The following is a 25,913-nucleotide window of genomic DNA, read 5'->3' as shown; positions in this document are numbered from 1 at the left end:
CGCCAGGTGTTTTTACCCCATTTGTTTTTTACTTCAAAATAAGATATGTGCAGTGTGCATGGGAATTTGTTCTTTTTTTTTTTTAAACTATGGTCCGGCCCTCCAACGGGTCTGAGGGACAGTGAACTGGCCCCCTGTTTAAAAAGTTTGAGGACTCCTGTTTCAGGGTACCAACTAGTGCCATTTGTTGTCAAAGCTATAAATATTTCATGTAGAAAAAAATTCTCATGTGGAGTCCCAAATTGTCTCTATACCCTCAGATTTATCTTGAACCTTCTTGCAATAAATAATCACAAATGTAGTTTTTTTTTTCACTGCCACCAGCAGCACTGTGCAGTTTTATTAACCATTCAAGTACAGTAGCATCTGGTAAAATCGGGACAGAACTGGGATTTAAAAGCAAACAGATATTCAGCATCTAACAGTTTTGAGAAGCCACTACATACTCTTTCACAAACATGTTTCCACGGGGCCAATACAGTGCTAGCCATTCACCCAGCACACTGAGTGCACCGAAGTAGAAAAGAGGCAACAAGAAAAATAGCTACGTTAGAAACACTCCAACACTTTAGAAAAAAAGAGTCAAACACTTTTTGTTTCTCCCCTTTAGCCCCTAAAACAACATCACATGGTCTGGATCTACCTATTTACGTCCTACGTTGGGTTCTAGTCTTTGTCAGGAGGAAAATAGTAATAGTAGTAAAATGACACTGGCCGGCACGGTCTTTGGATCTCGAGGAGGGAGGGGAGAAAGTCAGTCCTCAGGACAAGCTAGTCGGCTGCAGTCTCATCAGCGGGGTCTTTGCATTCCTTGTTCTTCCGCACTTCTTCCACGTGCTTGTCCTTTTCTCGCAAGCGCTCCAGCTTGGCCACCATTTGTGCTTCTCGGTTGTCTTTGTTGGCTTCCATTTTGTGGGTCAGCTTCTCCTCGGCCATCTTGCTGAAGTTGTTGTTCTCCTCTATTGCTTTCTGCAGCACCTCCTTCTCGTGCTCCCGCTTCCCGGCCAGCTGCTTCAGGACCTCCGCCTCATGGGACTTGCGTCTTTCTTCTGCAGCTTCTAATTTCTTCTGAATTTCCTCCAGGGAAAGGTCCTTCTTCTTTGGAGGAGAAAGAGGGAATTCTGGGACGGCCTCTTTTGAATGGGGGCTGAGTATCAGCTCAAAGGCCTGGCCAGAGGCCCGCTTCTCCAGTTCTTTCACCTGGATATCAGAAGAAGCCATGGTGAACAGAAGACAAGAGACTGGCAGTGTACGCTCTGCAATCCACTGGGAAGGAAAGCCCTGCTCGGTCCGAGCCGCCTGGCCACACTCTCACAAATGTAGTTTTATGCAATAATTTTGGCTTAGAAGGCCCTAGAAAATATTGTCTATCCAAATATTGTTGTTTGAAAGCAAATAATTATTAAGAAGATCCTCAAAAAAAGAAAATAAACTCACCCAAAAGTGAAAGACCGCATACAAAGTATATATATATATATATATATATATATATATATATATATATATATATATATATATATATATATATATATATATATATATATATATATAAACATATATACACACATTCTAATATGACACAAGGATGGTGATACTTTATTCACATACTTTGGACACGTTGCCCAGAGAGGCCAGTCCCTGGAGAAGGCCATCACGAGGGCAGTGACAAGGAGGAAGGCCCTCCAGGAGATGGATTAACAATGGCTGCAACAATGAGATCAAATGTAAGAACAGTTGTGAGGACAGTGCAGGACTGGGCAGTGTTCTGTTCTTTTGTGCTTAGGGATGCTTTGAGTAGGAACCAACTTGATGGCACCTATCAACAACAAATTCATAAACTGTGCTAAGTACTCTAGAATGTCCACCTTTTTTAGATTTTAAATAGAGAGGCTATCTACAGAGAAATCCATCTACTATAAAGATCGATAGACTGTCAAAATCCTATACAGGGTTGCTATGAGTTGGAGTATACATTAGGGCAGTGGGTTAGATGTAAAAATATTGATAGACTGCCTTTTCCACTGAAAAGTAAATGTTATTTATTGAAAATCTATTAGGAGCCAGGTAATATTCTAGGCACCCTAGTCATCCAGGATGAAACAATAAGTAAGGAGTAAAAAACTTCCTTTCCTCATGGATTGCCCATTGTAAATGCTCTTTATCACACTGAATATTATCAGTCCACTATACAGCACTCTAAGCTGCATAAAGTCTTAATTTTCAACCCAAATAAATTACTCAAGTTTGAAAAACAAAACAAGAACAAATTATAAACCTAATATTTCCTGACAGTGTCCATTTATGTCTATGTAAGTCTCAAGTCAGTGTTTTCCTTTTTCGAACACTTTCTGAGGTACTCAAATCACATTCTTTTAAATGTCCTTTGCATTTGGGAGACAAAAGTAAGACTGAAGGAGTATATCAGGGGTGCAGAGTGCATGAAGTAAGCTTTCCTTACTTGCAGTCATTGGTACTTTCAATATCCTACCCCCAAGCCATCATTTTCAGGTCATCGATTTTCCTGCAAACTTCCTACTCATTGTCTAGCTTTCACAGGCATATGAGGCAGTTGATCCTCAAGTGACATCACACAATATGTAACATAGGTTCTCAGAGCAGATGTATATATAAAGAAGACTTGGTGGTGAGTGGACTAAGCATTAGTTGCTAAACAAAAGGTTAGCGGTTCAAACCCAGCAGCTACTCCTTGGGAGTAAGTTTAAGTATTGTGTGCCGATAAATATGGAAAGCTCTGGAAACCTAAAGAACAGTTATATTCAGTTCTACGGGTTTGCTATGAGTCTGAATTGACCCAATGGCGGTAGATTTACACTTTGAGGCAGAAGTTGTGTGTTTGCTTGATTGCTTGTGTGATTCATTCAGTGATTGCTTATTTTTTCTCCAGTACAGAAAGTAATGGCATCCACCCTGATTCTCCTACCAACGATATCCCAGGTAAACACAGGCTAGAAATTGTACATTTCTACTTGGTCTAGCATTTTAACTCAAGTAAATCAACCAACAAAAATGTGTAAGAATAAAAATTAATAAATCTCCAATGTGAAATGTGAAGGCCCAAAGGTACACTAGTAGTGAATTTGCAGAAGGTCCTAAGTTGCTCTGGGTTTGGATCTTTGGTTTTCTTCTAGAATCACGTCCATGTGAAACACTGATATATGAGGTGCTAAAATCTGGAGGTCCGTGGTCTTTAAAAAGCCTGGTCTGCAAAAGCAAAGTGGAGGAGAAATTAAAAAGTTGACGAAGAACGCTGAGGTCAGATGCCAACAAAGATGAAAAAAAAACACACGATGAGTGAGACACATGCCAGTGGAGTGAAACAAAGAGGCAGCAGAAAGAAGGGTATGGAATGAACTGGTTTTTTTTGGAACAAAAGGCCAGGCAGGCGGGTCAGGAGGATCTGAAGCATGTACATGCAGTGAGTGTCTCATCCAGATCAGGGGTCCCACATCGCCGCTCTACAAAGTGCCTTCAGCAGGTCAGGCACTCGGTGAGCATATTTTCACCGAATGAAACAGGAAAACTATAGTCCACGTGCTTTTGTGATACTCAAGAGCTACCAAGGCATTTGGAAAGGGAGACAAAGTGCCATTCCATTGCAACGTTGTAAAATGAAAAAAGAACACAGATGGTCACAGTAATGGGTGAGGGCTTGCAGGACAATATGACTTCTCTCCCGTTGTGCATGCGCATATGGCTCTAACTCTACATTTTCCACTAGAAATATCAGACTACAGTGGATCTGATGCCACCCATCAATGCTGCATTTTCTGGAATCCAATGAAGCTCCCACTGTCGTTATTCCATGTCAATGCAGAAAAACACATAGTGCCACTGATAAACTTTCCATCAGATTTATTATGTTGCACTTTTATTTTTCAACTTTTAGAAGGTAGAAAACAAAAATACACAGATGCTGCATTAGGCCAACTTGGGTTCAGGTGTTGTACTGTGGGTACACACCTTGTAAAGGGAGAGCAGCTATGACAGAAGGTACTTGCTGACCAGATGTGTTGCCTCAGCACACAACTGTGTCTACCTCTCTGGCTCAGCTGGTTCATTCCCATGACCTCTTACCACCACGTTAGTGAGGTAGCATGACTTCTTCACTCTCACTGCTCCCTTCAAAAACCCAGAACCCCTGAAAGTGCTCTCTTTCTGAAAGACATCTGCCTCAAGGACGCATGGTCCAAAGAGTTACAAATTATTGCAATGAGGAGAACTTGGAGTAACTAAAGTCACCTTACAGTATTTATAAACACAAGGGGCACATCAGTTACTTATGTTATAATTGTAGTGATTGCCTACTACCCCCTGAATCCTCTTCATTGTCATCCGATGAGTCATCCGATGAGCCACCAGTTAGGCTGCTGTAACTGGTCCTACTGCGCCACAGCAGGTTGCACTGCTCCCATGCAGCAGCCTCTTGGTTCTTTCCATGTGTTTTTGATTCCAATGACTTTAACCTTGTTAACTTGGCCAATGTGTTTGTTACTGGACTGCCAATATCCGGGCCAGCCAGGTGAAGGAAGATCATGCAGTGGTTGGTGGAGTCACTCTCATACACTTGGCCTGTGGTTGGCTTTTTACTCTCCGTGGATACTAACTGAAACTCAGAAGAACCCCTTCTCGGTTCCATCAATGAGTAAGGCATTGAAGAAAGAACTGTACAGTCTACAACACCATCTTTTGGAACTCAGGGGCTCAGTTTTACAGAGCCATCTCCCTCCTTTACTAGCTCTTGTTTGGATGATCTGAGTAGCACTTCAGATTCCAGGAAGTCTTGGACTTTCCTGCAATGCCTCCTCCATCTTCACTTCAGAATTGAGTTACATCGTAGAGCAGAGTCCAGGGAACTACAAAAAAGATGCAACAGGAAAGCCGCCTGCTCTTTGCTCTGGCATTGCCCTGTCTCTTCTGCACAGAACTGCCCCTTTGGGGTAAGAACTACCGCCCTGGTCTCAATTCTCTTGGCTACAGTGACCAGAGACTGGACTTGGAGGCCACCTTTACGTTCTCTTCCTTTGCAGATTCCCCTGTAGTGAGCGAGGAACACCATCGGAGCCTGCCAATGAAAATCCTGCCACCTCCACTGACTTCACCACCACCAAGTCTCTTCACTCATCCACTCCGTCTGGAGAAATGTTCGTCATGGATTTTGTCTTCCTTGTATCCACAATCAAAGCTCATGGAAGCAGCAGTCAAGAGATCAAAAGATATATTAAATGTGGTGAATATTCAATATTCTTCAGAGTATTGAAGAGCCAGAACCTCACTTTAAATACTAGGTCCACCTGAACTCCCCCAAAAGATTAGATAAAATAACTAATTCAGCATTCTATTGAAGTTGAAGTACATGTGATAATTCTTCAAACACCACTAGTGAATATTATTCAGGGTGAACCTAATACTCACCTTCCATGAAGAAGGGCCAAGTCTGTAGGGAGTTTTTAGGCTATTAGAAGAAAAAGGAAACCATCTAGCCTCAGGTGCAGTGAACAATTGTTGATTGCTCATGGAAAGTCATGGTAACCACTCACATAACAAGGGTTGACCTAGAGCAGTGATTCAATTCAATTGCTCCTCCAGGACTTCATTTCTGAATCTTCTTCTTTTTTTTTTTTTTCAAAATACCTACCAGTAACCTTTCATGACAGTCTTATTGATTAGGACTCACATTTCCTCAATACAAATGCTATTGTTACTATTGCCAGGTTTCATTGGTTTGGTCTTAAATCATTGTGTTGCCATGTACAATAGAACAACACACTGCCTATTCCTGTGTCATCCTCACAGTCCTTGCTATACTCGATCTCATTGCTGCAATCACGGTGACAAGCCATCTAACAGTTAGAATCTGTATGCTACACAGCAGGCTGGGTTTTTCTGTGTGCATTTGTCTATTGGTGTTAGAGCCTCCCGTGGGTTTCTCAAAATAGCCTGTTACGAATGGGTGTCTACTCTTTGTCCTCACTGCCTGTTTACTATTTCCCTGTCCCTAGTTGTTCTGCTCCATTCCAGCTGCAGGAAGCCCTCTGAGGAGTGGCGAAACCTCCCAGATCCTCTCCCTAACCTGTACCGACTTCTCCACACACACCATGATCACTTAGTATTACTGGAGCTGGACCAGCCAATACCTTTTGAAGTAGTCAGACTGACTGTTAACAATAGACCTTGGTTGTCGGAAGAAACTTCACTTCATTCCTGAAGAATTGACCTTCGATCTCCAGAAGTGAGCCCACAAACTCCTTCTCTCTATAGTTAAAGTCTGTGACCACTGAAGACAAGACACTTTTACTGTATGGGATAGCGGAAGTCAGTGGTATCCAGACACAGACTACTGTAAGGAATAGGGCAGGGCTGTACCAGAAAGGTGTGTGTACAACGCACAGGACAAGTGACTCCCCTATGGCAGAAATAAGAGAGGAGATGTCACTTTGTAGTGAATGGGTGACTGGGTGCTAAAAAGTTAAAGATGACATTCTTTTTTTAACATTTTATTAGGGGCTCATACAACTCTTATCACAGTACATACATATATATACATCAATTGTATAAAGCACATCTGTACAGTCTTTGCCCTAATCATTTTAAAGATGGCATTCTTAATGAACAACTCTGTAAAAAAATTCATCAATGTCAAATAAAGGAGGACATATCTTGGAAGACAATGATAAGGATAATAATGTTCACCAACAAGAAACAGACACCAGAGCTATCTATCATCATGTTCACATGAGGAGTAACCATCTGTGCGTCCACACTGAGGATGAAGGATACATTCTGAACTCTCATGCCACAGAGGTTCTCTTTTATGTATAATAGTGTTTAAAAATTTAAAACATTGATATCAAACATTGATAGCTTTTAACTATAGCAGCAGCAGTGCTTCTGTATCACGTGTATAAGCAGCCTTTATAAAAACCTCCATTTTCCTGTGAGGGTGTGTCTGTTTCTTGGGTCATAAGGAGAACCCCAACACAGGTAGTCCACTCCTCTGCTACTAAGTGGAGGGCCACATGCTAATACAGCTCTCTCTGTGTGCCAGTGAAACCTGTCCTGCTCCTTTCCTGGGAGCTCTGGGCATGAAGCCCCAGTACATTGGGCCTCAGCTATTTCCATTTTCAGCTAACTCAGAGGACACATCATGAATTTTGGACAAAGTTGTGTTTATGTTTTGGCCATTCTACGTGGTAATAATTGAGGAAAATGCTGTGTGTTTGTGTGTAGAATATTGGATGGGGTAGGCAGGGCAGTGACCTTATCACACTGTCTTTGTGATTGCAGGTGTCCAGTGTAAAGTGCAGCTGGTGAAATCTGGAGGTGACCTGAGAAAGCCTGGGGAATCTCTGAGACGCTCCTGTGCAACTTCTAGATTCACCTTCAGTGACTATTATATTAGTTGGATCCAGCAGTGTCCAGGACAGAGACTGGAACAGGTTGGTTTTATTAAAACTGCAACCAATGGTCAAACAACGGAGGATGCTTCATCTGTGAAAGGCAGATGATTCACTGTTTCTCTCCCCGCTCCCCCCCCCCCCCGATGATAGCATGTGCACCTCAGCCTCACTTGGTCTTCCACAGGGAGAGAGAGAGACCAGAGTTAAGGAGAGAAGGGAGGGGAAGGATGAAAAGGGGAAGGGGAACAGGGGAGTGAGGACCAGGGGAGGGGGAGCAGAGAGAGCTTTTTTATTGCTAATCAAGTCTTATATATCTTTGGGGACATGCAAGCCTCCTAATTGCAGGTAAAGACATATGTCACAGGAAGGGATTGCACTAATTGGACTACAGTAATGAATCGGGGGGACGATCTAGGGGTAGCCACAAAATACGACAGGGAGGTATTGGGAGTACACATGTGACAAGATGGGTGGATCTTAGATTCAGAGAACCAGCTTAATTTTGGTTATCACTGAGCCAGTTTGACCTGTTCTCTTGCTCACTATTGAAACCATTATCAGTGGGGTGTGAACCCCACCAACAATGGAGCAGACTGCCTTCAGGGGGAATATCTCTGAGCATCTGACCTCCCACCATATGCTGGAAAATAGCCTCTAATGTTTGGCTTTCCAACTGAAGAGAATAAATGACAATTTATGAAAATGATACTTATGACACACTACCTTGACCAAATCAAACTAGAACCCTTAACATTTTATAAATACATAGATGGTATTAATAAATGCACAGTTGTATTTGTCCACACATTCATACATATTTTAGTGTAGCCAAGAAGAGGTATAGTTTATACAAGTGTTAGTAAAATAAATTCCACATTCATGTGTTTATTCCAAATAAAACATGCTTAAACATGTTTCTGCTATCACTGGCTGTCTGTTGGCCATATTTTCTCAGTAACACACTTAACTTGGTTTCATTGGGTTGACTTAAAATACATCTGTTTGTGTGAGTCAGGAAACAAAGAAAGAAAGAGAAAGAAAGAATGTAGGCCAACAGAAATTTTCTCTTCTGCACACTAGACATTTTTTAATTGGATCAAGCATCATAAAGAATATACTGAAAACTTCACAGGTGAGTCAAAGAGGGGGAAAAGTCAACTGGTACAAATGAAGAATCTGGATGACATGAAGTACTGGTGGAAGAAGTCTGTCGAGTTGCCATTGAGGAGATAACTAAGGAAGTTGGAATTTCACATGGTTCAGCATTTTCAATTATTTAGTCACAATTTTGGTTTCTTGATTGGTGCCACAAAGCAATGCACAGGGATTGATGAGGTAAAAAATTGCTCCTGAAGAGCTGCTTTGTAGGAAATTGAAGTTAATGAAGCCAGTTTTGTGGAATGAAACTTAAGTATTGATAATTCTTGAATGTATCAAAATGATCCAGAGAGAGAGATCCAATGAAAACAGTTAGATCTGTAGGAATCATCTAGGTTGATATTCAAAGAATAACGGTCAATTCAGAATGTATGAAAGTGATTTTGTGGATTCTAAATGGCTAGTCTGGAATGAAATTCTCATAGGACAGAGAAAATCAAAAAGTATTATTATGAATAAGCTTCAAGAAAATGTAACATGGTATTAGTGAGAAAATGTCCTAGAATGTTGCACAAAGGATCTGTTTTTCTCTCTATCATGACAATACACCAGCTCATTCTTCAAGAGTAAGAATGGTTGTCCATTGAGGATTTTATTTAGAAACCTTAACAGTGGTTCTCAACTTTCTTAATGCCATGACCCTTTAATATAGTTCCTCACATTGTAGTGATCCCCCAACCATAAAATTATTTTCGTTTTTACTTCATAACTATAACTGTGCTACTCTTATGAATCGGCTGACCCCTATGAAAGGTCGCCCAACCCCAAAGGGATCCCGACCCACAGCTTGAGAAATGCTGCCTTACACCATCCACATTAAAGAGCTGATCTTCCCCCTGCATATTTCTGTATTTTCCCATAAGTCAGAGAACATCCCTTGAGTATTGTGGAATTTTCAGTCTGACGTTCTGTAAATCAAGGAGCATAGAATATTTGGGGGAAGGTTCATAACAATAGCTTTACATTTTGATTATTTTTTGTTTAGTGAAAACATCTAAGACAGTGGAGAAATGTATTTAACTACATTTGTATATATGCATATATATGTATGCAATACCTATATCTTGGAGGAAGAACAAGATGGTGACCAAGCAGTACACATGGGAAGGACTCCACAAAGACCAGCGGAAAAGAACCAGGAGAGGGATATGCTACACTTCCAGAATGCAGGATTTTCAGCAGAAAGTTACATAACACAAATTTAATAAAATATCAGCAACATTTGCTGATAGACTCCCCTTTGTCACCGGCCCTCAACAATAACCAACTGTGTGAAGATTCCCAAATTGCTAGACTTAATTTTCCTAGTCCAGGAGCTAGCTAGGATGGTGGAACTGCTGAGCTTCAGAAACATAGCTCTATGGAACTAGCTTGAGACCAACATAAGCACAAGTAGACTTGGCTTTCAACACAAGTCAATGGAGGTCTAGCCGGATGCCCTAGAAGCCCTAAATCCCCAATAACCAAGATAGCACAACCTAACAGTGTAGTTACATAATCTGGTGTCACCTGTAGTCTAATAAGAGGAAAGAGGTGGAATTTAGCTTGTCGAATATGTCTCAGTTTGATGTCCTCATTTGGAGGGGCTATGGAGATAAACAGCTCACTAGAGGCCAGACACACTCTCTGCTTTGTCTTCCTGCAAGCAAGACATATGGAACCATGCTGATGGAGCAAGAGCGCTGAAGCTGGAGAAGCCACGTGGAGACCCATGCCAGTGCTGAGATGCTTCCACCACCACTGGATCCACAAGAATTTCCACCCACTGGCCTGGGATCTTCCTGCATTCAGTAACATTGCATGGATTCATAGTCTAAAGAGGAATTTATGGACTAGTACTAAAATATGGGTTAATATCAGACTTATGGACATGTTCTGAACTGGGCGGGAATGTTTTCTTAATGTACAATTGCTCTTTGATATAAAATTCTCTCTTACATGCATAGGAATGCCTCTGGATTTGTTTCTCTAGTCAACCCGGACTAACACATTACCCAAGAAGTGTGGCAATAACTCTACAGGGCAGCCTGCAATAGTCATAGATAGTGAATAGACTAACTCTCAGAAGCTGGGGAAGTTACAACTATTCCTCTTTCCAGGAGATACAGCTCTGCCCCTCCCTCCCCATCTTAAGATGCCGACCAAAAAAGCATGGATTAAAAAAAATATTTCTATAGCAGTTAATACACACCTGGTTGATTAACAAGGTATTGTCCTCACAATACAAACAGAAATTGCAACAGTGGGTTTTAAAAGTATGGGCAGGGAATTTGGGCATATGACAAAGACTAAAAGGTTTAGGGCCAAGAAACTTCTCCTTGTTCACATACCAAGCTATTCATCAGTTGTCCCATAACTCCATCCCTGGTCAGCACCCCAAGCCACTCAGATAAACAACCTGCCCTTTGATTCGGTGTGGTAGTTATATAACCTGGTGTCAATTTTGTACTTGAGAGTATTAAGAGGGAAGGGTGGATTCTAGTCTGCCTAACATTTCATAGCCAATGAGGCCTCTGTGTGGGCAAGGCCTTCTCCTGAGGATTCTGGGAACTCCTGGATTTCATCTTTGAAGATGGGAGACATTCTCTCTCTCTTCACTCCCTGGGAAACAGCAACTGACAAGATACATGGAACTATGCTAGTGCCCTATGCTGCAGAAGCCGTGTGGACACTCGTGCCAGTTCAGAGATTCTCACAATGTCATTGAACCCGCAAGATTTCACACCCACTGGCCTGTGATCTTCTTGCATTCGGCATCATTACATGTGTTTCCCGAGTCTGAAGAGGACGTTATAGACTGGTATCTGACATATGGGCTAATGTTGGACTTATGTACTTATTCTGAACTGGGTTAAACCTCTCTCTTATACACATATGAGTGTCTATAAATTTGTTTCTTTAGTCTACCTGGATGAAAACAGTAGGCTATTGCTTCATTCCTCCCTACTAGACCAGCTAAGCAGGTGGAGGGTATAAAATGCCCCCAAATGGATTTTTTTAAGCTATGTATTTAATTTTAAAAATTTTTACAAAACAACCTTATCACCTTTAAAGTACTTGCCATTACACTTAATATATTTGTCAAATCTGTGATTCCATTTTTGGAAATACTTTTCAAATTTGTCCGTTGGGATTTCTGATACACCTCCCTCATTTTTTTCTTCACCTCTTCTATGTCATCAAATCGCTGCCCTCCTCAACTACCAACTAGGATTTTTTCCCCTTGGGATCACATGTTATGCAATCTTTCCAAAACCTCTAAATAGAAAAGGTAATTAAAGTCTGACCTGTTGGAATGAACTCCAAATGCACTATCCGCCTCACAGTAAACAACAACAACAAATTTGATTTCACTTGATGAGCATTCTTTGGTGTCTTCCACTGGTTCATATATCCTGATCAGGAAACATAATTTCAAAGCCACACACTGTACTCTTAAATTGGCCATCACAAATTCGAGGTTCAAGCAAAATTGCTTTCACGACAAAACTCACTGTGATCAGAAGGAATCTTCCCAGGAGACATCACTGGGTGAACTAACTCAATGCTTGCCTAATGGGAAAAAAAAGTGCATATTACAAAAACTTTTCCCAGTGGAGCTTTTCCCGTTTCTTTTGGTTGTGTTTTGGGTTTTTTGTGGGGGGAGGTACCCCCACAGACCCGTTCTTCCAGTCCTATTTAGTCACGTCCATCATCCAGAAAAGAGAGAACCTCAACTCCTCTGACCTTGTTTACTAGAGGTCTGTCATCTTTAGATATTTAACCTAAATCATAAAAATTCAGGAGTCTCAGCCATACCAGGTACCAAAACCATTCCACTAGTCTTAATATCAACCCTACTCTTACATGTTATAAAATCATCACACTACCAGACACTGTCCCCAACTGCTCAAAAACTCCTGATCCACACACCCTTAGCTTCCCCAAGGACAAGGTTTAGACAGCAGATGTTCTTTTGCTAGCATTGTTGTTGCTCTGTGTTCTATCATTCCTATAATCCCTCCATATCTAAAACAAATTGTGCACTCTTCTTATAATTCATTCTTAATCAGGACTTCATTATGTGCTGGTATACGTAAGAACTGGGGGGTGGGGGGGTAATGTTAATTTACTTTTTTTGCATTCACTTAAATTTGTTTTCCAGTTTTTGAACCCATCATCAATCCGGAAGTTAGCACCCACATCAGAGACAATGTTCCTGGGCAAAACTTAGAGCCAAAACAAACATATATAAAGAGCTCTCACGATTCTTACTCTAGTATCATTTTTTCTATTATTTTTTAAAACTTTACGTTTACCCTTTCCTTCTTTAATATTTAAAGGTTGATTTCTTATCCCTTTTAACCTATCTTTTATTTGTCCCCTTCTTTTATTCTCTTCCAACATTTTCTTTCTATCTCATTCTAATGAAAATAAAATCTAACACTATTCTTAAAATTTACTATCTTTTCCCCTGATCTATTAGCATTACCCATTTTCTGGTCATAGCAACAAGTACATTTGGGAGACCTAATTTCCTTTCATTTAACCTACAAAATAACACTACAGGATCTCTCACTTTTTTTGCTTACTTTTTCTTTGTTTCTCCCTCCTCCAACACTTCGTCTTCTACTTTTTAATCTACCCAAATAAAACCTAATCTAACACTCTCCCTCATACAGTTCATACTGTCCACTGCCCCCTCTACTGTACTATCTAACAGAGTTAAACACACACACACACACACACACACAAGAAAGAGAAACAAACAACCAAATTCCAAACAGAACTAAATGCAATGTCTGAAACTGAACAGGCTATGGAATTACCAGAGAAATATATTAAAAGAATAATGATAGCACTCATACAACAGATGAAGGGAGAGACTGAGAGGAAAAGTAAAACAATAGAAAAAAGCTGGTAAGTTCACTATATGCCACAGAATAAAAAATTAAACAATACAATAGCAGCATTACAAAACACTCTAAAAAGGAAGCAGAAGAGAAGAGAGAGAAACCTGAGTTAGTGGGCTTGAAGATAAATCTGTTGACTCCAAGTAAAATAAAATGCAAAAGAGAAATAGAAAAACTTTAAGAACAATGTAGGATGCAATCAAGAGGAACAACATATCTAATGGGAATCCAGAACAGGAAGGAAAAAAATACATACAAACAAGGAATAGTATTAGAATTCTCTTAAGAAAAATTTCCTCAATGTCTAAGGATGAAATGATAATTATTCAGGAAGCTAAAAGAATTACAATCAGGAGAAACCCCAAATGGAAAACTACCCTGCACAACGTATTCACTATGTCTAATATCAATTGGTAAGGGAAGAAAATGTAAGTGAAGATAGCAACAACAACAAAAAAGAACAATTATATACAATGGGTCAAAATAGCATATCTTCAGATTTCTCAATGGAAACTATGCAGGCAAGAAGAAAATAGAGTGAATTACACAGAACACTGGAAGAAAAAACTGTGAACTTACAATATTTTACCCAGCAAAAATATCACTCAAAGATGATGGAGAAATAAAAGCATTGTAAGAGAAGAAGAAATTCAAAAATTCACATATAGATTGTGATAAGAGTTGTATGAATCCCTAATAAAATGATTTTTAAAAGAATTTAAAAGAATTCACAAGAACAAGACCACCACTCTGTTAAAAAAACAAACAAACCCAAAATCCAGTGAAATACTATGGCCATCAATAACACCATCACATTTATTTGAAACCAACAAAAAACAATTCCTAACAAAAATAAACATACCCAGAGCGACACTGAAAGCAATAAATTAATATAGGAAAAACAATGAAACTATGAAAATACACATTAAAGACTCACACAAAACATTAACAAATGTAAAGAAAAATGTCGGTAACAAATATATACCTGTCAAGAATCTCACTGAATGTCAATGGACTAAATTCACCCATAAATGCATGTAAAACCCAAAGCTATCCACATCATCGATGAGAAAGCTGTAACAAATATAAGTATTCTATTGCAGCTCATGCAGAGACCACTAAGTACAATGAAAGAGGAACACACAGAGGAAGACAAGATAGATGACTAGAACATCTAGAATTACATCACTTATGCAAAGTGAAATATTTTATCAGCAGATTAAAATGAGAGCCCACAAACTGGCATGGGGGTAGGGGGTTACCAACAACATATCACACAAAGATCTAATCTTCAAAATGTACAGAACTCTACAACAACTCAATAAGAAAATGACAAACTAACTAATTAAGAAGAGGGGAAAAGACATAAGCAAACATTTCTCCAAAATGAAGTACAGATGCTAACAAACATAAAAAATGGTTGTGATGACTAGTCATCAGGAAGATGCAAATTAAAACCTCAACAAGATAGCACTTTATACCCATAATACTAGCCCAATTAAACAACAACAAAACAAAACCCACAGGAAACAACAAATGCTGGAGAAGATGTGTAGACGTTGGAACTAGTATTCAGTATAGTGGACTAGTAAATAAAGCACCATGGAAAATGATATGGCAGTACATACACAACTGGGAACAGAAATTCCATATGCCCCATCAATACTACTATTAAGTTTATACCCCAACGAAATGAGACACAATATGTGTAATTGTATGCTTTCCCATATTCAAAGCAGCACAATTCACAATAGCAAAAACTGGAAGCAGACAAATGTCCCATAGTGGAAGCATGAATTAAGAAACTATGGTGTGTACACATAATGGAAAACAATGCATTCCTAAAAACAACAACAAAAACCATGAACCATGCATCATCTCCCTTGTGTGCACTTTGTAAGAATCACCTCAAACAAGGAGACCTCACATTGGCTGGGTCACTCTGTCAAGAAAGGGGAAAAGGGGAAAGACTTTCCATTTGATGCTGTACAACAGTGAGAGAAGGCTCTGACAAATGAGCAGCCCCCCAAAGGAATGAAGGGAGAACCTTACTGGAACATCAAAGTAAGACCAGGGGACGGGGGCAACTACATTTGAAAGGATGTGTTGATATTTTTGTTGCTGGGTTTGGTTGGTAAATGAGGAGGAGCAACCTCACTTCGTGAGGGATGCTAAACAATAATTGTTGGGAACCTAAGTGGTCAATAAACTGATTTTATGATGCTATGGAGTAAACACTATGATGACTGTAGATGTTGGCCTTACAGGCCAAGGGCCACATCAGGAGGACACAGAGTAGAAGCCCTACTGAATGCACTGAGCAATACACCAAATCTACCTGTACCCTTGATTAAGGATTGAACTGTTTTTAAGGCAGGGGAGGGAAAAACTGTGGAAATGTTGGTCATTGGACATCCCTGGCTTAGTGGGTGTCCAATGCAGTGACACTGAGAACCACCAAATATTTAATACCTCAATGCGTTCCTTGCAATAATATGAACAGTTTTAATCTGATAGGCAAGTACCTGCACTTGTAACAACTGATAAAAGTAAATTTTCCCTAACACCAAGAACCATGCTCAGTGTAAGCAGAGGTCATTCAATTAAGAAATCTTTCTGTACAAAGCAACAACTCGTGGATTGCACCTCAAAGTTATATACTTGCATAAACCCCTCATATCAACAGTATCTTAAATTCTATGTCATTGGATAAATTATTGATGCTATCAATGCAATCACATCTGAGGGGGCTTTGTTTTACGCCTTTTTGTTGTTGCTGCTGCTGTTGTTGTTGTTGTTGTTGGTGGTGGTGGTGGTGGTGGTGGTGGTGGTGGTCTTTTTGTCATAATATGACCACCAAAGTAAACCAGAGCAGATGGATTATAGGCTCCCACTTAACTCTATTCCCAATCCAAGAACAGTTAGTTCTGATAACAGGGCCTGCTCAATACTGACCTTAATGAAACAATCACTGAAGGTAAGGGAGCTACAGCAGTGTGGTGAAGAAAGCACATGGCGCCCCGCTAACAACTGGAATAGTGTCTGGGGTCTTAACGGTTTGTATTCAAACAGTCACTAATCTAAGTGAGGTGTCAACTAAGTCCACATGGATGAAGCACATGTGTGATGCAAAGATAACAAAATCCAAATATGGTGAGGGAAAAATAGCAAAGTTTAATTGTGAAAAACAAAACAAAAAAATTTATAGGAAAGTATGTAGGACAGTGGGGACCCCAAATCCATCTGGAAACCATCTAGTGAGAGTAAATCTCTGGCATATCCTCTTTAAACACAGGAAAGGGTCTAGAACAGCTTTACTATCAGCCAGAGATCATTGTAATCCTGATTATGTTCAATCACACCATAGTATAATATGATACTTTTTCAGTTAACCTCTCTCTTGACTCAACATGAATTTGCTGTAGCTTCAAGTATTCCTCACTTTATCCACTACAGTAATTTCTTCTCTGGCTTTTAAGATTTTTTTTGGGGGGGAGGGGCTTTTAAGATATTGTTGGTGGTATTTTCTTTATTAATCTTTATTTTTATTTTGATCTTTATATTCTTATTTTCTTCTTCTTGCCGGTTTGTTTTGGTTTCTGTTGGGTTTCCCAGACTGTGAAGCACAGGAGTAGATGCATAGAAACAATAGGTAATGCAATGATTTAGGGGGGATGTGTGAAGGGGAGGCGGGGACAGTGAGGGAATTGGGGGAGCATACAGTCAGTACAGGAGGGGGAAGAAGCACTTGTAATGATTGTGATGATGTCTATGCAACTCATTTTAAAAGCAATTTATCTCTACATAGAAGCGTGTGATATTTGAATACTGTATGAAGAATATTGCTACTAAAACAAACAAATAGAAGCCAAAGTTGACCAATGATTACCGTGGTTGAAGGAGAAAGCACTGTTGCTTAGGGATCATTGAGTTTGATGGTTGTGGATGAATTTGGAAAAGGATACGAATAATCATTGTACAACATGAAACATTTTAATTAATGGCACTGAATTATACATGTAGAAGTTGTGTAATTGGAGAATGTTTTGTTGTGTATATTTTTGCTACAATTACAAAACTTAGTTCATGAATAATAATGACTACAAGGAAGAAGAAAATGTTCTAAAATTGAAAACGGTGATAACTTCACAACTATTCTTGACATGATTGAATTATTGAATTGTATGACATGTGGATGACATACTAATAAAACTGTTAGAATATTTATCCCTATCAATATCTGTCATATCTATCTATCTATCATTTATCTATCACTATCAGTATGGTAGTTACACAATTTCAGGTCAAATTGAAAATATATAATGCGGTAAAATCTAGCCTGTCACTGAGGTCACAGATTGATGGTACCTCCTTGTGGGCATGGTTTTCTCATAAGGAGGAACATTGGAACCCACTCCCACCCCCAACTCTGTGTCTTCATCTTTATGCTGTAGAGACATTGGATCCACAAGAGTTTGTACCTACCATCATGTGATATTCCTGCATTCGGCATCATTGCATGTGGCTGCATGAGTCCAAAGAAGAACTATGGAATAGTATCGTACTCATGGACTTGAGTTGGACTGGGCTGGGATGTTTCTGTCAATATGTAATTACTTCTTCATATAAAGCTATTTCTTTTTTTTTTTAACAATTTATTGGGGCTGATACAATTCTTTTCACAGTTCATACATATACATACATCAATTGTATAAAGCACATCTGTACAGTCTTTGCCCTAATCATTTTTTTCTCTTTTCTTCTTTTACATTTTATTAGGGACTCCAACAACTCTTACCACAATCCATACATATACATACATCAATTGTATAAAGCACATCCATACATTCCCTGCCCCAATCATTCTCAAGGCATTTGCTCTCCACTTAAGCCCCTTGCATCAGGTCCTCTTTCCCCCCCCCCTCCCTCCCCTTTCCCCCCTCCCTCATATGCCCTTGGTAATTTATACCTCGTTATTTGAGTGACTGGTTTGAATTCTCTAGACAACCAGGCCTAACACAAGCAATCTCTCTGTCAATCTGTCAATCTATCGTCTATCTACCTAGCACTTATGCCTTAACAGAAAAAACAAGTGTGCACCATACTGTTAGAGATTACGGGAATCAAGAACATTACAAAGATTATAAATGATAGGTAATCATCACAGCAACCAAATAGCTTCAACATTAAAAATAGTACCTAAAAACAAGTAGTCTCCTGTCACTTTTATTTATTGAGTTTTAAGAACTTGGTTCATATTTTGTATATAAGACCATTATCTCAGTTGGTTTCTACAAATATACCCTTTCCATGACTTTTGCTTTATATTTCTTAGAAGTGTCTTTCATAGAGCCCATAACAAAATGTCATTGAGTCTCTCCTGACTCATAGCCATGCTCTACAAATTTTTTGACTGTAAATATTTATGGGAAGAGAACAGAAAAACTTGATTAATTCACACGGACAGTTTTTCAGTTAGCAGTCCAATGACTATGACACACAGATGACACCAATATGTAGAGATATTGAGCACTCACTGATGGATACAAATGATTAGAGCCTTCAATGTGGTTTATAATTCATTATATAGAAATATTTAGTCCTCTCAAGTGGTTCCAAAAAATGTCATGAAAAAAACAAGAAAATACTGCAGTCACAGAATTCATTTCACCTAAATTCACAATCAATATCAATATAAGAAGCAGGCAATAAATACAAGGTAAAAGAAATTTCTTTAAAAAATCATTAAATATTTTAATGTCATTGTTGGGACTACGGTATGGCTTACCCCAGCCATGTCATTCTCTATCACCTAATATGGAAAAGAAATCTTGACAATGAATTTTAAAAGACCAATGAAAACTTAATGTATATTTGAATGATGGTATAGGCAAAGATTACTGAATACACCATAAGTTTCAAGAACTAACAAATCTGTTTTGTACTCCTGAGAATTTCCATAGAAGTAAAGATGAAGATAATTTGTTTGGTTTACTTTTGTTTTAGAGGAATAGGGTCCCCAATTTTTTTTTACATAATTTATAGACCTGTGGAGATAAAACTATCTGCTTTTATGACTCCCATGTTCACAGCTCAAGATGGTGAATTTAGGTCACATAGTTCAACAACTAATCGTTTCCCTTATGTCAATAGTTCTATCATTTTAAGTAGATTATAAAGGTATAGAGAGTATATATACACAGGCACACACACTTAGTCTAATTCTTCGGAAATCTTCTGGTATGTGACATTTCTTAATAGTTCATCAGCTTCTATTGCAAGTTGGCACTTCAGAGAACACAAAGGTCAGTTTGAGAAACTATTTAAACACTGAAATTCGTGCGTGTAGTATAGTTTAAATGAAATATATATCATTTAAACAATGTATATAATTTAAACTAACTTTCATTTTGTTCCTTGGCTTTCTCAAGGCGCACAGAAGCTACATTGGGAGGACACTCAGGAGAAAAAGCAGTGGTCCAGGTGTGCTGGAACAAGATTTTTGGCTTTAGTTATCACTTAGCTCTCATGCTACAGCCTCGAGTAGCAAGAGAGGTGAATGTATGAGAGTACCATCTTCACTCACCCATTAGATTCCCATGGAGACATTGAATGTGGACACGGATGAGACTGACTTCTTCACATAATGTCTTAATCACAGTCATGAAATAACCAAGCAGGTATAATTTTAAGCTGTAAAGAATTATTCATGATTTCTCTACAATAGTAGAAAAGTGGAATAAATATGATTGCCCTTTCATTGGGCCCATATTACTCTACAAATTCCAAATTGGAAAGTACTGAGAGCAACTGGATTAAATGACTGACCAAATATCACCCTGTGGCTTGGGGCATGGGAAAGAAATCCATGCCATTGAGTGTAAAGCTCAAGGTGTTGATTTCCATAGTCCGGGGAGAACTTTTCAGCTTATTAAGAATATTTGTAGCCCCCAGAGTAATTTATTTCAGTGGACAGCACTGAAGCTGCAGCTCAAGAAGGACATGTCTGAGTAGAGAACATAGGAGCAAATTAAGGGGGAGGAAGAGAGATAGTGGAACACATCCTGGCCCACCAGGACTGGAGGACAATATTCCCGTTCAGAGCAGCCAATCCACAGAGAAGACCATATGTCTGGCCCCATTATGAGACACAACATCCCGCACAGACTCATAGCCCTACAGGGGACAGCACTGGAGACACAGTGTGGGAATTTCACCCAATCTGGTCCCCCAACAAACGGAGGCAAAAAACAAGAAGGTTGTGCAACAGAACAGCAAGGGGAACAGAGCAACAAAGTGCCCAGGGAATACCAAAAACAGACTTTGGGGTCAGGGCTTGGCACCCCATCAGACTTGACCAGAAAATACTCCTAAAGGCCAACAAACAGTCCTTGAATTAACCATAGGCTTTCCTTTGTTGTTGTTTTGTCATTGGATATTTTATTGTTGTTGTTTGTTTTTTTGTTACTTTGTTTTGCTTTGTCTTGTTTTTGTGCATGTTATTATCTCCACATGTGTGTCTAAATAAGATAGGCAGGATGAACAATCTGGTGGAGAAAACAATGGGACTGACAGTTCTGGGGGGACATGGAAGACGTGGAGGTGGGGGGAAAGGTATTGGGGTTAACAAATCCAGGGCAAAGGGAACAACAAAGTGATCCAAATTGGTGGTGAGGAGGGTGTCGGAAGCCTGGTAAGGCATGATTAAGGGTAATGTGGCTGAGAGGAATTACTGAAACCCAAATGAAGGCTGAGCATGATAGTGGGACAGGAGGAAAGTTAAAGAAAATAGAGGAAAGAGCTAGGAGGCAAAGGGCACTTCTAGAGGTCTAAATAAAGGCACATGCATATGTAAATATATTTTTATATGAGGATAGGAAATTACATCTATGTGCATATATTTATAGGTTTAGTATTAAGGTAGCAGATGGACATTGGGGCCTACACTCAAGTACTTCCTCACTGCAAGAATACTATGTTCTGTTAAACTGGCATTCCGTGATGCTCACCTTCTTGATATGATCACTGAAGACAAGGTACCAAGGTACAAGATATGACAAAATAACGATGTATAAATTACCAAGGGCATATGAGGGAGGGGGGAATGGGGAGGGAGGGGGGAAAAAAGAGGACCTGATGCAAGGGGCTTAAGTGGAGAGCAAATGCCTTGAGAATGATTGAGGCAGGGAATGTATGGATGTGCTTTATACAATTGATGTATGTATATGTATGGATTGTGGTAAGAGTTGTTTGAGTCCCTAATAAAATGTAAAAGAAGAAAAGAGAAAAAAATGATTAGGGCAAAGACTCTACAGATGTGCTTTATACAATTGATGTATGTATATGTATGAACTGTGAAAAGAATTGTATCAGCCCCAATAAATTGTTTAAAGAAAAAAGAAAAAAAAAGAAAAAGAAGTTTGATTCCCACATACCTATAGAGAAAGCTCTCAAAAGGATATCAAGAATGCTACCATTTACAATAGCCAACTATAAGTAAAATAAATGGGAATAAACCTAAGCATAGAAGCAAGAATATTGTACAAATAGAACTATTAAAAAAGCAGTACTATAAGATACCAAAAGATACACACCTAATTAGAAAAAGGGGTCATGTTCATGAACAGGAATTCTTAACTTTGTGAGAGAAAAAAAACACACCCAAAGTGATCCATAATTGTGATGAAATTCTGGTTCAGATCCCAGCACCTTTCTTTAAGTACATAGTAATTACTCTCTAAGTTTTAAAATAAATTGCCCATCAAGTTTTAAAAGAAATGAAATAGACTCAGAATAAGCACAGTCAAAACTACCACTCCATATCTTGGAGATACTGTTGTGTAGGGGATTGCACAGTACACTATTAATTGCAAGTTCTACAGTTCAAGACAACCATCTACTCCTCTGGAGACAGATGCAGCTTTCTTATCCTGAAAAGTTGTATTCTCAGAAATCCAAAGGGACAGTTATGATTTGTCCTGGGTGGCTGCTATGAGTCTTAATCGACTCATCAGCAGGAAGTTGAATGTTTGAGAACTGGTGGCATGGGAGGGAAGTCCCTATAACTGCACCTGAGATCAATCTATGGGACAAAGGACAATCATCCTGAGCCATATTTTCAAGTGAATTATCGCTAGACTTTTGTCTCTGAATCCCTAAGACACTCCTCCAGATATGTCCACCAGAACAAAGACTCACTTATGTTTTAGGTTTTCTGGGTGTGAATTAGCCAGTTTCAAGAGAAGATACCAGAATGGATTTATCTATATACACAGTCAATGGTCAGACAACAGAGTCTACTTAATTAATCCAAGGTCGAAGATCTCAGAAGACAATTTCAAAAATATTGTCCCTTTGCAAATTAATGGATTGAAACTTTAGGACACAGCCAGATGGGACACTCGGCATCATCAGAAGGTAAAGGAGAAAAGAGGCAGACATTTCTGTGGCAAAGATTCCCTGATTCAGTAGGCTCTGATCCCGTGATTTGGGGGCAAAAGGGGGTGTATAAGAGGTGGGGACTGCATAGCATGTTAATGGGCATGATCCACGGGTCCACAAGGAAGAGACCCCAAAGACTGTACTTGAACAAGTTTGATGACACTCAGATGTCAAAGATGGGAGTGATGTGTCTGACCCACAGGTTATACATTGAATTTGTAGCCTCCCCAGAATCCAACATTTGCAATAATAAAATCACCAAGGTTAAAGTGTGCCTGCATTGTTTAATTTGAACAAATGCATCCACTAATTCACACATTAATTTATTCATTGTGAGGTCTGAGAGCTATTAACAGACCACATATTCTTCAACACTGAGGGAAAATTAGTAAATCAAGCAATTGAGATAGAAATATGGGCAGTCTTATCCTCAAAAGTGAAACTCACTGCAAGTGCATCTACTGTGACTCACAGGACCCCTCTAAGGCTCATTAGAACTGCTCCTTAGGCTTTCTCTGACTGGAAATATTTACAGGAGTAGACAAACTCATCTGACTCAGGAGGAACCATTGCCTGGATTGAATCCCGGATCTTGTGTTGAGCAACATAATACTTTTTCCGCCACAGCATCACGTCTCTTTCTATTTCTACACCAAGAGTCGTACATGACAGGTTTTTTTCATATAACTTTGAGAACCCACATCATGATGTTTTCCATATTATTATATGAATATAAACTCTGGAATAAGAATAATAAGGGCCATAGAAAACAATGGTGGCTTTTGACTTATGGTGCTTGCAAAGAATGTTGAAAGTGCCTGGGTGGGCTGACAATAAAACACACAGATCTGTTGTGAAGGGAGTAGAGGCAGAGAGTCCCTCAGAATTAAGGACAGTGAGATCTTGTTTCCTGTACTTCGGACATGCTATCATGACACCAGTCCCTTGAGAAAGATTTCATCCACGATAAAGCAGGGGAATCAGTGACGAAGGAGGCACATCATGAGATGTATTGACTCAGTGGCTGTAATAAGGAGCTCAAAATATTAATGGTGATTATGTGGCTGAACTAGGTATTATTTAGTTCTGTTCTCCATTGAATCACCGAGAACTGAATCACTTAACACCATCAAAAATGAATAAATAACACATGGCATTCTTCCCAGGTGGAATGACAGTGCAAGGGGTTAGGGTATATGTTTTATGAGGGAAACACACCTAGCAAAAGGAAATGTATATCATAATACTCTGTTTTTATCAGCGTTTTTATGTTGAAGTTCTCTGTGTCTTGGCTAATTATTGGTAGTAAAAGTCTTGTCACCTATTTATAGAGCTGTAAGCATCCAAGGTTAGGGCACAGGATGGCTGTTAGAGACTCAAAGTAATCCTGGATGTGAAATTTTAATAGCAACCCAGGGCACTGTCTGTAATACCAGAAACACCTTCCGTGGTTGTAGAAACTAAGAGTGACTCCAATAATGGCCAAACACCCTATTAGCAATATCCAAGAATTGGTTCGTTTGGGTAATGGTGTTAGAGAATAATATTAAATATATCACGGGCTGCCTAAAGCACAAGCAGGTCTGTCTTGGATTAAGCACATCTTGAATATTTCTTGCATTCACGTAAGACTTTATCTCACTTATTGCGGGATGTCATCATGAGGACCTGGTACCCAGAGAATGGTCTTGTGCTTGGTAAAGCAGAATGACAATGAATAAGGGAGAGACTTTCAAGGAAGTGGATTGTCACTCAGGCTGCAATGATGGGTGCAACAGAGGAATGACTGTGAGGATAGTGCACTTCTGGGCAGTATTTCATCCTGTGGTACATAGGCTCTCTGGGAGTTGAAACCAACTCAAGGGTACCAAACAATACCAACATGGGCAAGAGTATCTAGTTCTAAGTTAAGATTGTTACGTAAATGTGTATTCGTGAGCATTCCCTGGAATGATACATTGGCCAGCTATCTGATGGCTTGGAGAAAAATCCTGATTCACATGAGAATATTTTCCTGCATTAATATTTCCACAAGGATCACTGGTGATGGAGTGGTTATGCTTTGGGATGAGGGCTGCATGTCAGCAGTTAGAAACCACCAGCTGCACCACAGAAGAAAGAAGGGGCTTTTTACTCCTGTAACAGTTACAGTCTCAGAAACCCACAGAGGAATAATGAGTTTTGATATTTGGAATATTTTTAGCTTTGATAATAAATGATACTGGTTAATACAGTCAATTGAAAATAGATATCATCAAGCCATATTACTGTGCACTCTGATTTTGGATAGATGTTCAAAGATAGACAAAGCCCATTCCAATGAAGAGAAGGCATGTCCAGATATATGAAGGTTCCCTAGAATCACTGTGCATGGGGATCCCAAGATAGGTGCTGACAAGGTGGGGAAACCACAGCTTCTGAGAGGAAAGCATCCTGAGAAAAACACTTCATTTGCCTGCATCTGCAGAAACCATGGCCTGTTGCAAGGAGGTTTGTGTCTGGGCTCACACTGACTTCCCATCACTGTGTCTCTAGCACAGTAATACATGGCTGTTTCCTCAGGATTCACGGAGCTCAGTTTTAAATAAACATGGCCTTTGGAGGTTTCCCTGGTGATGCTGACTCGGGACTGGAGAGCTGGATTATAGTGTGTGCTCCCACCACTCCATATATCACTGACCCACTCCAGTCCCTTTCCTGGAGCCTGGCGGATCCAGTTCACTGCATTGCTTGTTAAGGAAAACCCAGAGACAACAGAGGTGAGAGACAGGGTCTGTGAGGGCTTCACCAGTCCAGGGCCTGACTCTTGTAGCTGCACCTGGGCCAGGACACCTGGGGATAAAGAGAATCCCAGTGAGTCATGTGTCAGATGCTGCATCCCCAGACTTCATGTATGAGTCCCTGAAGCACTCACCTTCCGGAGTTGCCATGATAAATAGGAGAACCCACACATGATTGACCTTCATGTCCATAAGATCCATGATACCCAGGGAACACGCACCAG

General features: G+C 39.7%; 1 pseudogene; it reads right to left on the bottom strand.

Moving 5' to 3' along the window:
- Positions 1-718: 718 nt before the first annotated feature.
- Positions 719-1,306, bottom strand: LOC142436672 (stathmin pseudogene; annotated as a pseudogene).
- Between the last annotated feature and the right edge of the window lie 24,607 nt (positions 1,307-25,913).

The sequence above is a fragment of the Tenrec ecaudatus genome, unplaced genomic scaffold (genome assembly GCF_050624435.1).
Source record: "Tenrec ecaudatus isolate mTenEca1 unplaced genomic scaffold, mTenEca1.hap1 Scaffold_539, whole genome shotgun sequence".
Classification (NCBI taxonomy): domain Eukaryota; kingdom Metazoa; phylum Chordata; class Mammalia; order Afrosoricida; family Tenrecidae; genus Tenrec; species Tenrec ecaudatus.
This window is presented reverse-complemented; position numbering and strand designations above follow the sequence as displayed.